Source organism: Pinus tabuliformis, chromosome 1_1 (genome assembly GCF_031772625.1).
Source record: "Pinus tabuliformis cultivar Carrire ecotype Pingquan chromosome 1_1, CPIR1, whole genome shotgun sequence".
Lineage (NCBI taxonomy): Eukaryota > Viridiplantae > Streptophyta > Pinopsida > Pinales > Pinaceae > Pinus > Pinus tabuliformis.
This window is the reverse complement of record NC_142297.1, coordinates 364,281,431-364,294,337: the sequence shown is the minus strand read 5'-3', so window position 1 is coordinate 364,294,337 and position 12,907 is coordinate 364,281,431. Positions and strand designations below refer to the sequence as shown.

Here is a 12,907-nt window from a genome sequence, read left to right as displayed (position 1 = left end):
TTTGTAGCATTTTCTACTTCTCTGTGAGATAGACAAAGCCCTAATACAAGGTTGAAGGCATGTTAATGAGCTCAAGAATAATATTATATATATGAGCTTAGATGCTAGGAACTTTATAGCTTCATATATGATTTTATATAAACCTGCAACAGAGAAGGAATTCCGAGTGAGACACTATCTCCAAACCAAATTCAATTCAAGGGTGATTTCATAATAGAAGATTTGACCCTAAAGCAACCAAAGCTTCCTGGATGTAGTCATGACAAAAGGCCTTAGATATAGATCATTTGACCAAAAATTTGAAAGAGAGCTCTATCCTAGAGATGCTTGATTGATGAGGCCTTGATCTCGTTTCCTTTCTGGGATCTGCAACCTAGAATTTTGTAGTATGAGTTTCAGTGCTTCATGATGACTGATCTTTGAAGAGGAAGGAGGTCAATGTTGTCAGAAAACTTCTTTTGATTTCCTTCTTCCTTGCTTGGGCTTGCCCTCACCTTAGCTCTGATACCTTGCCCTCACCTTAACTTTGATACCATTCTGGTGGGGCAAGCTAAACATGACAACAATAGAGGTAAGAAGTTGTAGATTCCTATGTTCCCTGTCTTTTAGCTTCTAGAACATCATATGTTTTATTGCCAATTTCTGCTAAATTTAAAATTGACATACTGATCTGAGAAGAGGGTTACTTTGCAATGCTAATAACCTCTTCTTCTGTCAATGTTGGCACACTCGAGTCTTGTTAAAGGACCAACTGTTTCTTGTGCAAAATTCGAAGCAGATGACAACATACAACATGTTTTGTGAGAATCAAAACAACTTCTAGAAGTGCTATGACATTAATCCAACACTATGTTTATAAACTAGTTCATACTAATGGACACAGGATGTGTAAAATGTATTCTTTAACAAAAATTTTCCCTGTTGGCTAGTTTAAATCTTACAGCCTTACTCATATCTTGAAGAAAGGGTACTTGCTTCCCTTTCACTTCATAGGTATATGAAAACCCAATTTTGTAAGCACTCATAACCATGAATATTATACCAACTCCCTATGGTTAGTGCATCAATAATGTAAGTGTAACACTCATCCATGTGGTAGTCATAAGGCATTTAGGTAAGTTTTTACTAACACTGGCATCCCAGACCATTAAGACCTATCCATGGCCTCAAAATGATGTATTTCCTTTACTCAATAGAACACTCATCATTTCTCTCCCCAAATCATCAAATTTTTTCTCTTCATTCTGAATGAGAAATCAATCGACAAGTCACCATTTTAAATGTTAGATCACAGTATGTTTAGCTTCTATCTTTTGCTTACACTATAGTATTCTCGCAGCTTCAGAATTGTGAATCTTAAACACAGTCTCATGATGTGAATTCAGGGAGGCATAATTCACCCTTGTTTTGCATCAAATTACCCCCCGAGCATTCACTTTACCTTTACATGCCTCAATGCAAGGCATGATAAGTTGGTACCTGCTCAGTTAAATTAGTAAGTTGAGGGGCGTCATATATACCCAATGCTGCCTAATTGTTCTTCCTCTTCCTATTTCGTAGTGTATGAACAATCAGCCAGACTAGTGAGGATTCCCATTAATAATAACATCTATGTTGACATCTGAATCAGAATGGCATGTTTCCCTTAATTATATGTTTTGGTTTTTTAACCAAAAATGCTAACAGAGATAGAGACCCTCAAATCTGTCTACTTCTGGCCGCTATGCCCATTTTCATCTAGGTTTTTACCATGTCAGTGTCCCTTTCTTTCTCAAAAATGCATGAAATTAGTTGATCTATCCATTTCGTAATGCCTTTGGTAAATTTTTCTATCAAATGCTCTAAAGTATATATGAGATCTAAGGGTTTTTTTGGTTGTTGTTGACTTCATATATTTCTGCTAACCATGATATGGGTTTGATGTAGAGGATTATGATTGAGTAAGGGTTACATTGCTTGATATCTGTTTAGGAGGAGGAGAAGGAGAAAAGTGGTGTTAGGGTTGAGAGTTAAAGATGCCTGTGAAAGGAGGAGGTGTGCGGAATGGAGGGTGGCATGGCTACTAGCGTGGTAGAAATGGAGGATGGGGAGGTTGAGGTTTTCATCATCGAATAGCTGTGGTGGGCTTCCTTGTTATCTTTGTGATGATGCCATTGGTTTTTTTGGAATCTAGGTTTTGTCACTCTGCATCTACATCTGCAACTTGTAAGCTTCTTCCTTCCCTCCTCCCTCGCTGCTAAGCTTCATCCTGCCCTCCTCCCTCATCAGGTTGCTTCTGTCTCTTTTTTTGGGGTGGGTCAGCATTTAATTTATCTTTATTGGCAAGCATGCCCTTTCTTATTACAATGAAGTGTAGGCTTCTTACAACATTCAAGTAATATCTCCATTACAATGAAGTGTAGTCATCTTATACTACTTTAGAAAGATCCCTTTCATTGAGAACCCATTGAACAATGTATCTATGTGATTTGAGCCTTAGCGGAGAATTACCATCACTCCTAGTTAACCATTCAACCAAGACCCCATGGACCTGCTTCAAAATTTGATTTTCCTTCACCACCCTCGATTAACCATTGAACCAAAACCCCATGGACCTACTTTGGAATTTAATTTTCCTTTTAGATTTTTCGCAGGATCTGAAGGCGTAGATGTTATCAAATTTACTTTCCTCGCTTATTGTCAGAAGTTTAGCACCTCTAGCATTTTTCCAAAAATTTTGTGAGTTTTCTTTATAGGTTTCCTTTCATTTGATCTATGTGAAGCTATGAACTCCATTTCTACATTAACACAGTACAATACCTACCAAGAGAAAGATTCAACGTTTGTACCTCTCTCATGCAAGAGCAAAGGTTTTACCAACTGTCCCTAGGGTAATTTCCCTTGCCAAAGATAATGAAACCATTCATCCTGATATCAAGAAATAACAATGCTCTTTCCATTTTTTAACAAGGGGAAATGCATATGACTGGTAAATTTGTTGGGCAACTGCTCGATGAATTTACTGGGCACTCCTCATTTTGAGTAGGATGGTACTAAGTGTGCACTGGATTATGCATAAGAAGGATGGGTATTATAAAAATATATTTGTTAAGAGTTCAGTTCAACATCTTACTCATGGGAATTGAATATTGTGGGAATTGAATCTGGGTGGGAAGGGTAACAATCATTCTTCCCATCCACTCATTATCCAAGCCAGACCCGCTTTCCATTCATAAATCTAAATCCAATTCTCATTAGTCAAGCTAAAACCAACTCTGATCCACCCAACCTAGACCCAATTCACAACTACAATCTTGTTCACCAGCTACTTTCTGCTATACATATCATTTTCACATTGTTCCCATAGTGTTCAGAGCACATTGTCCAAAACAAACGATAGATATTATACACACCATTTTATTATTGATGTGTTACGAAATATTGATCTTAGCATATGCATGATAGCAAAGCAACCCGCTTTTTAGCGTTTCAGTATTTTTATAGATATTCTTCTCCATCAAGTCTTTCTACCTGACCTTTTATGCATTTTTTATCATTTAGAATAGAAGGGGACAACTTCTTAGGAGATGGATCTGTTAGAATGGTATTCTCTTTCCACGTCTTGAAAACCAATTCTATTTTTCTATGGCCATTTTGTTCTTTTTCAGGATCTGGGAAATGCACTTGCACTTACGTTAGTCTAATCACAGAAAATAAATAATGTCCCTAAACTGAAATATAATCGACCTAAGTGGATTGAAATAGAGAGGAATTATTGAGGATACTGGAGCTCTATCATATTTTTAAATTCACTCTTATCTATTTATCTGTGGGGTTCATAGGAACAAGTAGATGACTGGAGAAAGCAAAGTTTAACAAAGAGCATTGAGTCTCTCTTCCCAAAGGAGGCAAGTATAAGAAACTTGCTGCATTTGGATATCTTAAATTTCATTTCTCCCATATTGAGCACAGAATTGAAGATAAATTTTATTTACTGGGTAGGTGATTGATGTCATAACAGCTATCACAGAGGACTCGGGAACCATAAACTTAAATATTTTTGGACGGAATGACTTATCTTCCTCATGGGTATGAGAAAAGCCCTCTGAAGTAAACCAAAGGGATATTACTAACTTTGAGGTATGATTGGTGAAGATTTTGGTTATTTTCTCTATTGAACATGTAAGGAAACCTATGTGATGATGATCTATGTAGTTGAGTAGGGTCGTATTAAGCAGGAAGTGAAAACTGACATTGGCACGGGTGCTTCTCTATTCCTAACAGTGTACATCAAGCAGAGGAAAATGACTTTTGGAGACAGCTCAGAAAAGTTACATTCACAACAAGAGGTTGTGATCTTCAATGAAGAAGGCAAGGAAAATCCTGAGGGGTTTAAAATGAATGACGAGGTGCAGAAAAAACTTCCAATGACAAAGAACTTCTTATGAGGTTTCAAGAGGATGACAGAGGAAGTGAACATTAAGACTTCAAAGAGAATGCTCTTGATGGTAAGTTTTGATTTTCCCTGGTTAACTAATCTATGATGTTGGTAGCCTACTGTAAGGTAATGTCTAGTCAAACCCCCAGGACAATGATTGTTGTAATGCAGACCATTTGTAGCTTGAAGGAAGTCCAAAAAAAGTTTCACGGAGGGTAAAATTCTTTGTTGCACTAGATCGCTACTTTTTGTTCTCATGGAAAAGGCAATTGTTATATTATTTTCCAAAATCCTTTTTGAATGTTACTTCTCCAATAGAAAAATTTTAAATTTCTTAGATTTTAGCATAGAATGCTTTAATTTATAGTAGTTTAATGCTTACAACAATTGAGACAAAAGAGGAGGGAGAAAAGGTCAACAGAGCTGATTCAACAGGATGAAGAAAAATGAGTTGAGCTTGAAAATGCAATAATCAAACATTCCAAGGAGGTAGATTCTGTTGTCCTGGGAAAACACAACATTTGGAGGCGAGAGAATGAGAACAAGAATTTTGACTCCACTGTTAGATTGATGCGAGACCAACTGATCATGGCTAGGGTGTATTCAAGCATTTCCCAGGCTAGGAATAATCTTGATTTATACCATGAATTGATGCTTCGTATTAAAGAATGTCAACATACATTGGGTCAGGCTAATGCAGATTCTAATCTACCTCAAAGGTAATAGATTTTGCATTGGATACTTCTAAATCAAGAGTAGTAAGTGCTTCCATTTGCATTTGGTGCTCATATCCTATTGGGTCCCTATAATACTAGTGATTACCCCATTACTATTGTAGTTATACCCCTATTACTATTGTAGTTATACCCCTATTACCCCCATATTGTTATTTCTGTGCCCCATAGAATCCCTCTATTGTTATTTTTGTGGCTTTATATTATTATTGTTAGGTCGGCTGGATTATATTGTGACTCCTTAGACTCCTATATATAGAAAGGAGGTTTTGTCATTTGTATCATCCAAGAATTGTTCATTTATGTAATGTAAAGGAGGTTGCCCCCTCGAAGAGGCTGAATTCTAAGGCGTTGATCTCTCTTTTCTATCTTTTTTGAGCTGGTTTCATAACATTTGGTATCAGAGCTTTGGATTCTAGGGTTTCGCTGCTCCAAACAGGTCATCGTGGAATTTTCGCTATAACTTTTTTTCTGTGACGTTTCAGAAGTCGCAAAAAAAACCCATTTGAGAAGAAATCGCGCTGAACCTTGGGTCCGAATTTCAAGATTTTTGCGCGATATTTGCGGAGATATGATCTGAGGAAGTTGGTCTTTTTGCAGACTCCTGAATTACATTCAAAACAGGTGACCTGGGGAAAATCGTCATAACTTTCTCTCTGGGGATCGGATTGAAATTTCGTAAGAAGGTACAGAAAGAGGACGGACTGTAGTTTCTTGTGTGGGTGTTTCAGATTCAAAGGTTGAAACAGTGACTCGTGGCACGTCGTACAAGTTCGCTCTACTGAACCAGTCTAAAAGCAAGTCACTGTGGGAGATTTCACATAACTCTTCCTTGGAGAATCCAATTTGGCTCAGACTTGTGGCATTGGAAAGAGGACACAGAAGGCTACTACAGGTAGAAATTTCAGAACTGGATGATCCGAAATTACAGAGATACATCAGATTCAATATCAGGCTTCTATAAAGTGAAAAAAGGTGTGTAGTTTTTTTTTAATTTTTGTGTAAGCTTGGTTTAACGAAATTCAAAGGGCATAGTAAAGCATTATTATCGGTAACTGATGCCCCGAGGAAAGAAAATGCAAACACCTAGTAAGGAACCTGAAAGCTCTAGCATGACTCATGAAGAAGAGGAAGAAATGCTACATGATATATCAAAATTACAAGAACAAGTGCAACAAATGTCACGCTCACAAAAGCTAACAGAAGCTAAGATAAGTGGCGTGGAATCTAAGATAAATGGTGTGGAATCTAAGATAAAGGGCATGGAAGCTAAGATGGATGATTTGAAGATAGATTTGAAGACAGACATGGAAGAATTGAAGAAGTTGCTACAAGAAAGGGTCACTAATGGTGAAAAGGTAGTAAAGGAAACTCATGATGAGAACAAAAGAAATGTTAATCATGATTCCATAGACGCTAATGTTGGATCGAAGAATCACCATATTCCAAAAATCGATATGAGGAAGTTTGATGGCAAGGATCCCGCCACATGGATATTACAGATGGAGCAATTCTTCGATCTCAATAATGTGCAAAACACACAAAAGGTACGTATGGCAACTGTATATTTGGAACCAAATCAGTTTGTATGGTATCAATGGCTTTGCTCTCGTAAACAATTTATCACTTGGGCAATTTTTACGGAAGAATTGATAGCACATTATGAGGATACAAAAAGCAACACTTTTTTTAGCCAATTGATAAGTCTCAAACAAAAGGGTTCAATAATGGAGCACATTGAGGAGTTCCAAAAATTGAACATAAGGGTAAAAGATATTCCAGAGGAGCATAGGATTGATGTGTTCATAGGGTCTTTAAAGGATAATATCCAACATGATGTTCGCCTTTGGGAACCTGATTCATTAGAGAAGGCATTCAGGTTAGCAAGAAAAATGGAAAGCAAAATTATGGCAACCAGGAAGCATACCACTCACAACTATAAAGACGGAAGTGTTGTTGCCCCTAGTCTTCCACAACCTATAAGGTTGACACCACAACAATTGGAAGAAAAAAGAGCAAAAGGGCTTTGTTACAGTTGTGATAGCAAATACACTAAAGGTCATAAGTGTGCTGAGAAGAAATTATTCTACATAGATTGTGAAGAGGAAGAAGAAAAGGAGCAAGAAAGGTCAAAAGAAGAAGATATACTCCAGGAACAAAGCCTAGATGAAGAACAAATAAATCCGACCATATCTTGTAATGCATTGGCGGGAATTACCACTCCTCAAACCATCAAGATAGAAGGACAAATCAAGAAGAAAAAGGTAATAGTGTTGATTGATTCAGGAAGCACCCACAATTTTATTCATTGTAGGGTAGCAAAAGAATTGAATTGCTTCCTATATCCAGCACCAGAGTGTCAAGTGATGATTGCAAATGGAGGAACAATAAATTGCTCTGGAAAGTGCCATAATATCAAGCTATCCATGGGAGAATATGTATTGACTAGCCCAATGCTTTCCATTCCAATGGGAGGTGCTGATGTTGTACTAGGAGTCCAATGGCTACAATCCTTGGGTACAATAGCTTTTAATTTTCAAGAACTTTTCATCAAATTTTCTACGGAAGGAAAGGAAGTTGAATTAAGGGGTATTGCAGGGAAACCAGGAAAGATAATCAGCTCTAATGGCATGACAAAGCTTCTAAAAAAGGAGCAAAGAGGTGTAATTGCACAATTATGTTCGCTAGATGTTTCCACATTGGAATCATCTATTTCTCCAGATCTCCAAAAAGTCCTGGACAATCATTCCAAGGTATTTGAGACTCCCAAAGGTCTCCCACCTATGCGTGATCATGATCATGCTATTCATCTGATTCCAGGAAGTGTTCCTCCAAACATCAGGCCGTACAGATATCCCTATGTCCAAAAAAGTGAAATTGAACGTATGGTTGCAGAAATGCTAGAGGCTGGTATAATTCAACCGAGTCAAAGTTCTTTCTCAGCTCCAGTAGTATTGGTGCACAAGAAGGATGGATCATGGCGCATGTGTCCGGATTATAGGGAGCTCAACAAGCTCACTATTAAAGATAAGTTCCCCATTCCTGTCATTGATGAATTACTGGATGAATTGCATGGATCAATTTACTTCACCAAGTTGGATCTTCGTTCGGGATATCATCAAATCAGAATGAAGATTGAAGACATTCCGAAAACGGCATTTAGAACTCATGAGGGTCATTATGAATTTTTGGTCATGCCTTTTGGCCTTACCAATGCACCTTCAACATTTCAAGGTTTGATGAATTCAATTTTCAAACCATTCCTTAGAAAATTTGTGTTAGTATTTTTTGATGATATACTAATCTACAGCAAGTCTTGGAAGGATCATGTTGAACATGTTGACAGGGTGCTACAACTATTGGAGGAGAAACAATTATATGCAAAAAGATCCAAATGTTTCTTTGGAGTCCAGGAGGTGGAATATTTGGGTCATATTGTATCTCATGAAGGAGTTAAGGTAGACCCTAGCAAAATTAAAGCCATTAAGGAATGGAAAATCCCCACATCCATAAAGCATCTGCGAGGATTTCTTGGGTTGACAGGGTATTATCGCAAGTTTGTTAAGAATTATGGGAGAATAGCAGCACCTCTAACAACATTATTGAAGAAAGATTCATTTTCATGGACTCCGGAAGCAACAAAGGCCTTTGAACATCTTAAAGAGGCAATGTGCCAAGCACCGGTCTTAGCTACACCGGACTTCACAAAAACCTTTATTGTGGAATGTGATGCTTCAGGAAATGGAATTGGTGTTGTTCTAATGCAAGATGAAAGACCCATTGCTTTTGAAAGTCGTCCAATCAAGGGAAAGTTTTTAAGCAAAGCTATTTATGAGAAGGAAATGTTGGCAATACTCCATGCACTTAAGAAATGGCGACCCTACCTAATGGGAAGACACTTCAAGGTAAAAACGGATCATGATAGCCTTAAATACTTTTTAGAACAAAGATTATCCTCTGAAGAGCAACAAAAGTGGGTCACAAAGATGTTGGGTTATGACTTTGAAATCATCTACAAAAAAGGGAAGCAAAATGTGGTGGCAGATGCACTCTCAAGAAAGGATGAGGATGTGGAAGCATTGTTGTGTGCCATTTCTATTATCCAACCAGATTGGATAAACGAAGCAAGGGAGGAATGGAAGAATGACGAAGAAGTGTGGGCACTTATTCGAAAGCTACAACAAGATTCCAGTACTTCTGATACATTTAGCTGGCAAAATGATTCGTTATGGTACAAAGATCGCTTATACCTCTGTAAGAATTCCCAGCTAAAACAAAAGATTCTTATGGAATTGCACACTTCTCCCTTAGGAGGGCACTCAGGATTTTTAAAAACTTACCACAGGGTTAAGAAGGAATTTTTTTGGGATGGCCTTAAATCAGATATTCAAAAGTTTGTGGCGGAATGTTTGGTTTGCCAACAAAATAAAGTTGAAACAATTAAGACACCGGGTCTATTACAACCTTTATCCATTCCAAGCCAACGTTGGGAGGAGGTTTCAATGGATTTTATCACAGGTTTACCCAAGTCTGAGGGAAAGAGTGTCATCATGGTGGTAGTTGACAGACTTACCAAGTATGCACACTTTTGTGCATTATCACATCCATTTAAAGCCAGTACAGTTTCTACTGCATTTATGGAAACAGTTCAAAAGCTACATGGAAACCCAAAGATTATTGTAAGTGACAGAGATCCCATTTTCACTGGAAATTTTTGGACAGAATTATTTTCTTGTCTTGGTACTCAGTTAGCTCATAGCTCATCTTATCATCCTCAATCTGATGGGCAAACTGAGATAGTAAACAAATGTTTGGAAGGATATCTTCGTTGCTTTGTATCTGATAAACAGACACAATGGGTCAAATGGTTGCCTCTGGCTGAATGGTGGTATAACACTTCCTTCCATACAGCAACAAAAATGACCCCATTTATGGCACTTTATGGGTATCAACCACCATCCATCACATCATATTTAAGAGAAAATTCTAAGGTTCAGGCAGTGGAACATCACATCGAACATCAACAACAAGTCCTCCAACTCTTAAAGGATAACCTCGTGTTGGCACAAAATAGAATGAAACAACAGGCAGATCAACATCGCAGTGAAAGAAGTTTTGATGTAGGTGATTGGGTATTCCTACGGCTACAACCATATAAGCAAATGTCCCTAAAGCAAGCTAAGAAGGATAATAAATTATCACCAAAGTATTATGGTCCGTACAAGGTGTTGCAAAAGATTGGTACTATGGCATACAAATTGGAGCTTCCTGCAGCTTCTCGATTGCACCCAGTTTTCCATGTTTCATGTTTAAAGAAGGTTATAGGTGACAAGCTCCCAATTCAAACAATATTGCCAGAACTTGACGAGGAAGGAAAAATTATATTGGAACCGGAAGCAGTCACAGAAACAAGAACTCGACAGCTACGAAATCGATCAATTTCAGAGTATCTTATCAAGTGGAAGAACTTATCCGCTGAAGATTCCACATGGGAGGATGAGAATTTTATGCAGAAGTATCCAGAACTACTCAAGCGTTGAGGACAACACTTTTTTGAAGGAGAGGGGCATGTTGGGTCCCTATAATACTAGTGATTACCCCATTACTATTGTAGTTATACCCCTTATTTATATTGTTGTGCCCCTATTACCCCCATATTGTTATTTTTGTGCCCCATAGAATCCCTCTATTGTTATTTTTGTGGCTTTATATTATTATTGTTAGGTCGGCTGGATTATATTGTGACTCCTTAGACTCCTATATATAGAAAGGAGGTTTTGTCATTTGTATCATCCAAGAATTGTTCATTTATGTAATGTAAAGGAGGTTGCCCCCTCGAAGAGGCTGAATTCTAAGGCGTGGATCTCTCTTTTCTATCTTTTTGTGAGCTGGTTTCATAACATATCCTTTGTTTCTTTTAAAGTTGCAGTCTGTGTGTCAATCATTCTGCTTTTTATTCTCTTTTTCATCGCCGATAATTGATATGAAAGTTTCAGTGCACCTGAGAAGATCAAGGGTATGGGTCATGTCCTATCCAAGGCTAGAGAACAATTTTATGACTGTGGGATAGTAACAAAGAAGTTGTGAGCCATGCTTCAGTCTGCAGACAAGCAAGTAAGGACCTTGAAAAAGCAAAGTACATTTTTAAGTCAGCTGGCAGCAAAGACTGTTCCCAAGGGCCTGCACTATCTATCCATGCGATTGACCATGGATTATTACTTGCTTGCCCTTGAAAAGCAAAATTTCCTAAAAAGGACAAGCTGGAGGATCCAACTCTTTATCACTATGCATTATTTTCTGACAATGTATTGGTTGCATCTGTGGTTGTGAATTCAACTGTCATGAATGCTAAGGTGAAGTGTTACTAACTTAAATTACTCTAAAGTTTGGATGTCCAATAGTTTTGCTGCATTTTACATTTAATATTTGGATCTCATTGTAGGTGATTTGCATGTGTTTGTAGGAATCTGAGAAACATGTATTTCATCTCATCATAGACAAGTTAAATTTTGGGGCCATGAAAATGTGGTTTTTACTTAATCCCCCAGGGAAAGCTGCGATACATGTAGAAAATGTAGATGATTTCAAATGGCTCAATTCCTCCTATTGCCCTGTGCTTCGCCAACTTGAATCCACAGCTATGAAAGAGTATTATTTCAAGGCAGATCACTCGACTACACTCTCAGTACATTCCTCCAATTTGAAATATATAAATCCAAAATATTTATCCATGCTATATCATCTTCGTTTCTATCTTCCACAAGTTTATCCCAAAATGGAGAAGATCCTTTTCTTGGATGATGATATTGTGGTGAAGAAATATTTGACACCGTTATGGTCAGTAGATCTTCATGGAAAGTTTAATGGTTCAGTGGAAAATTATGGAGAAAGCTTTCACCGGTTTGACAAATACCTTAATTTTTCCAATCCGCACATAGCCAGGCTCATTGATCCTAATGCTTGTGGTTGGGCATATGGGATGAATGTATTTGATCTCAAAGAATGGGAGAAACAAGATATAACTAGAATATATCACAGGTGGCAGAACATAGTAAGTGTGTAGTGTGGTTTATTTATGTTAATTCCTGTGATGCTTACTTTAAAGTATTTGAAGTAAATCTGAAGTATTTGGCTAGAAAACTTAATGGGTTTTTCTTTGTTCGATTTCTAAGTTTTTCTTTTATTGTATGTTAGAATGATGATAGAGTGTTGTGGAAGCTTGGAACACTACCCCCTGGATTGAATGTTTTTTCACTTGACCCATCCTTTGGACAAGTCTTGGCATGTGTTGGGTTTAGGATATAATCCTAGTGTGGATCGTTGAGAGATTGACAATGCAGCTGTTGTTCATTACAATGGGATGATGAAACCTTGGTTAGAGCTAGCAATGACAAAGTGCAGGCCTTACTAGACAAAATATATAAAATATGATCATCCTTTCTTACAACAGTGCAATATAAATGAATAGTTGTGACCTCAATATTCATATTGCAATAGATTATCAAATGTAAAGTGTAAAGGCCCTTGATTTTGGTTGATAATTCATTCTAATTCATTTGTTTTTGGAGTTCCACTGAAGGTTTCTAGTTTATGGCTTAATGAGTCAGGCTTTTGGAGGTGCAGTGACCTAGCCAAGTTTAAGATTTACAAATTTTATGTCCTCATTGTATTCCTTGATAGTTGGAAGTAAACTCCTATATAAGTATTCTTTTCTTTGTTAGTTAATATTTCTATTTCATCAAGTAATTACACAAAT

The 12,907-nt window shown here is 37.4% G+C and overlaps 1 pseudogene; it reads left to right on the top strand.

Moving 5' to 3' along the window:
- The first annotated feature begins 4,048 nt into the window (after positions 1–4,048).
- LOC149213114 (polygalacturonate 4-alpha-galacturonosyltransferase-like) lies at positions 4,049–12,619 on the top strand (annotated as a pseudogene).
- Positions 12,620–12,907: the final 288 nt, after the last annotated feature.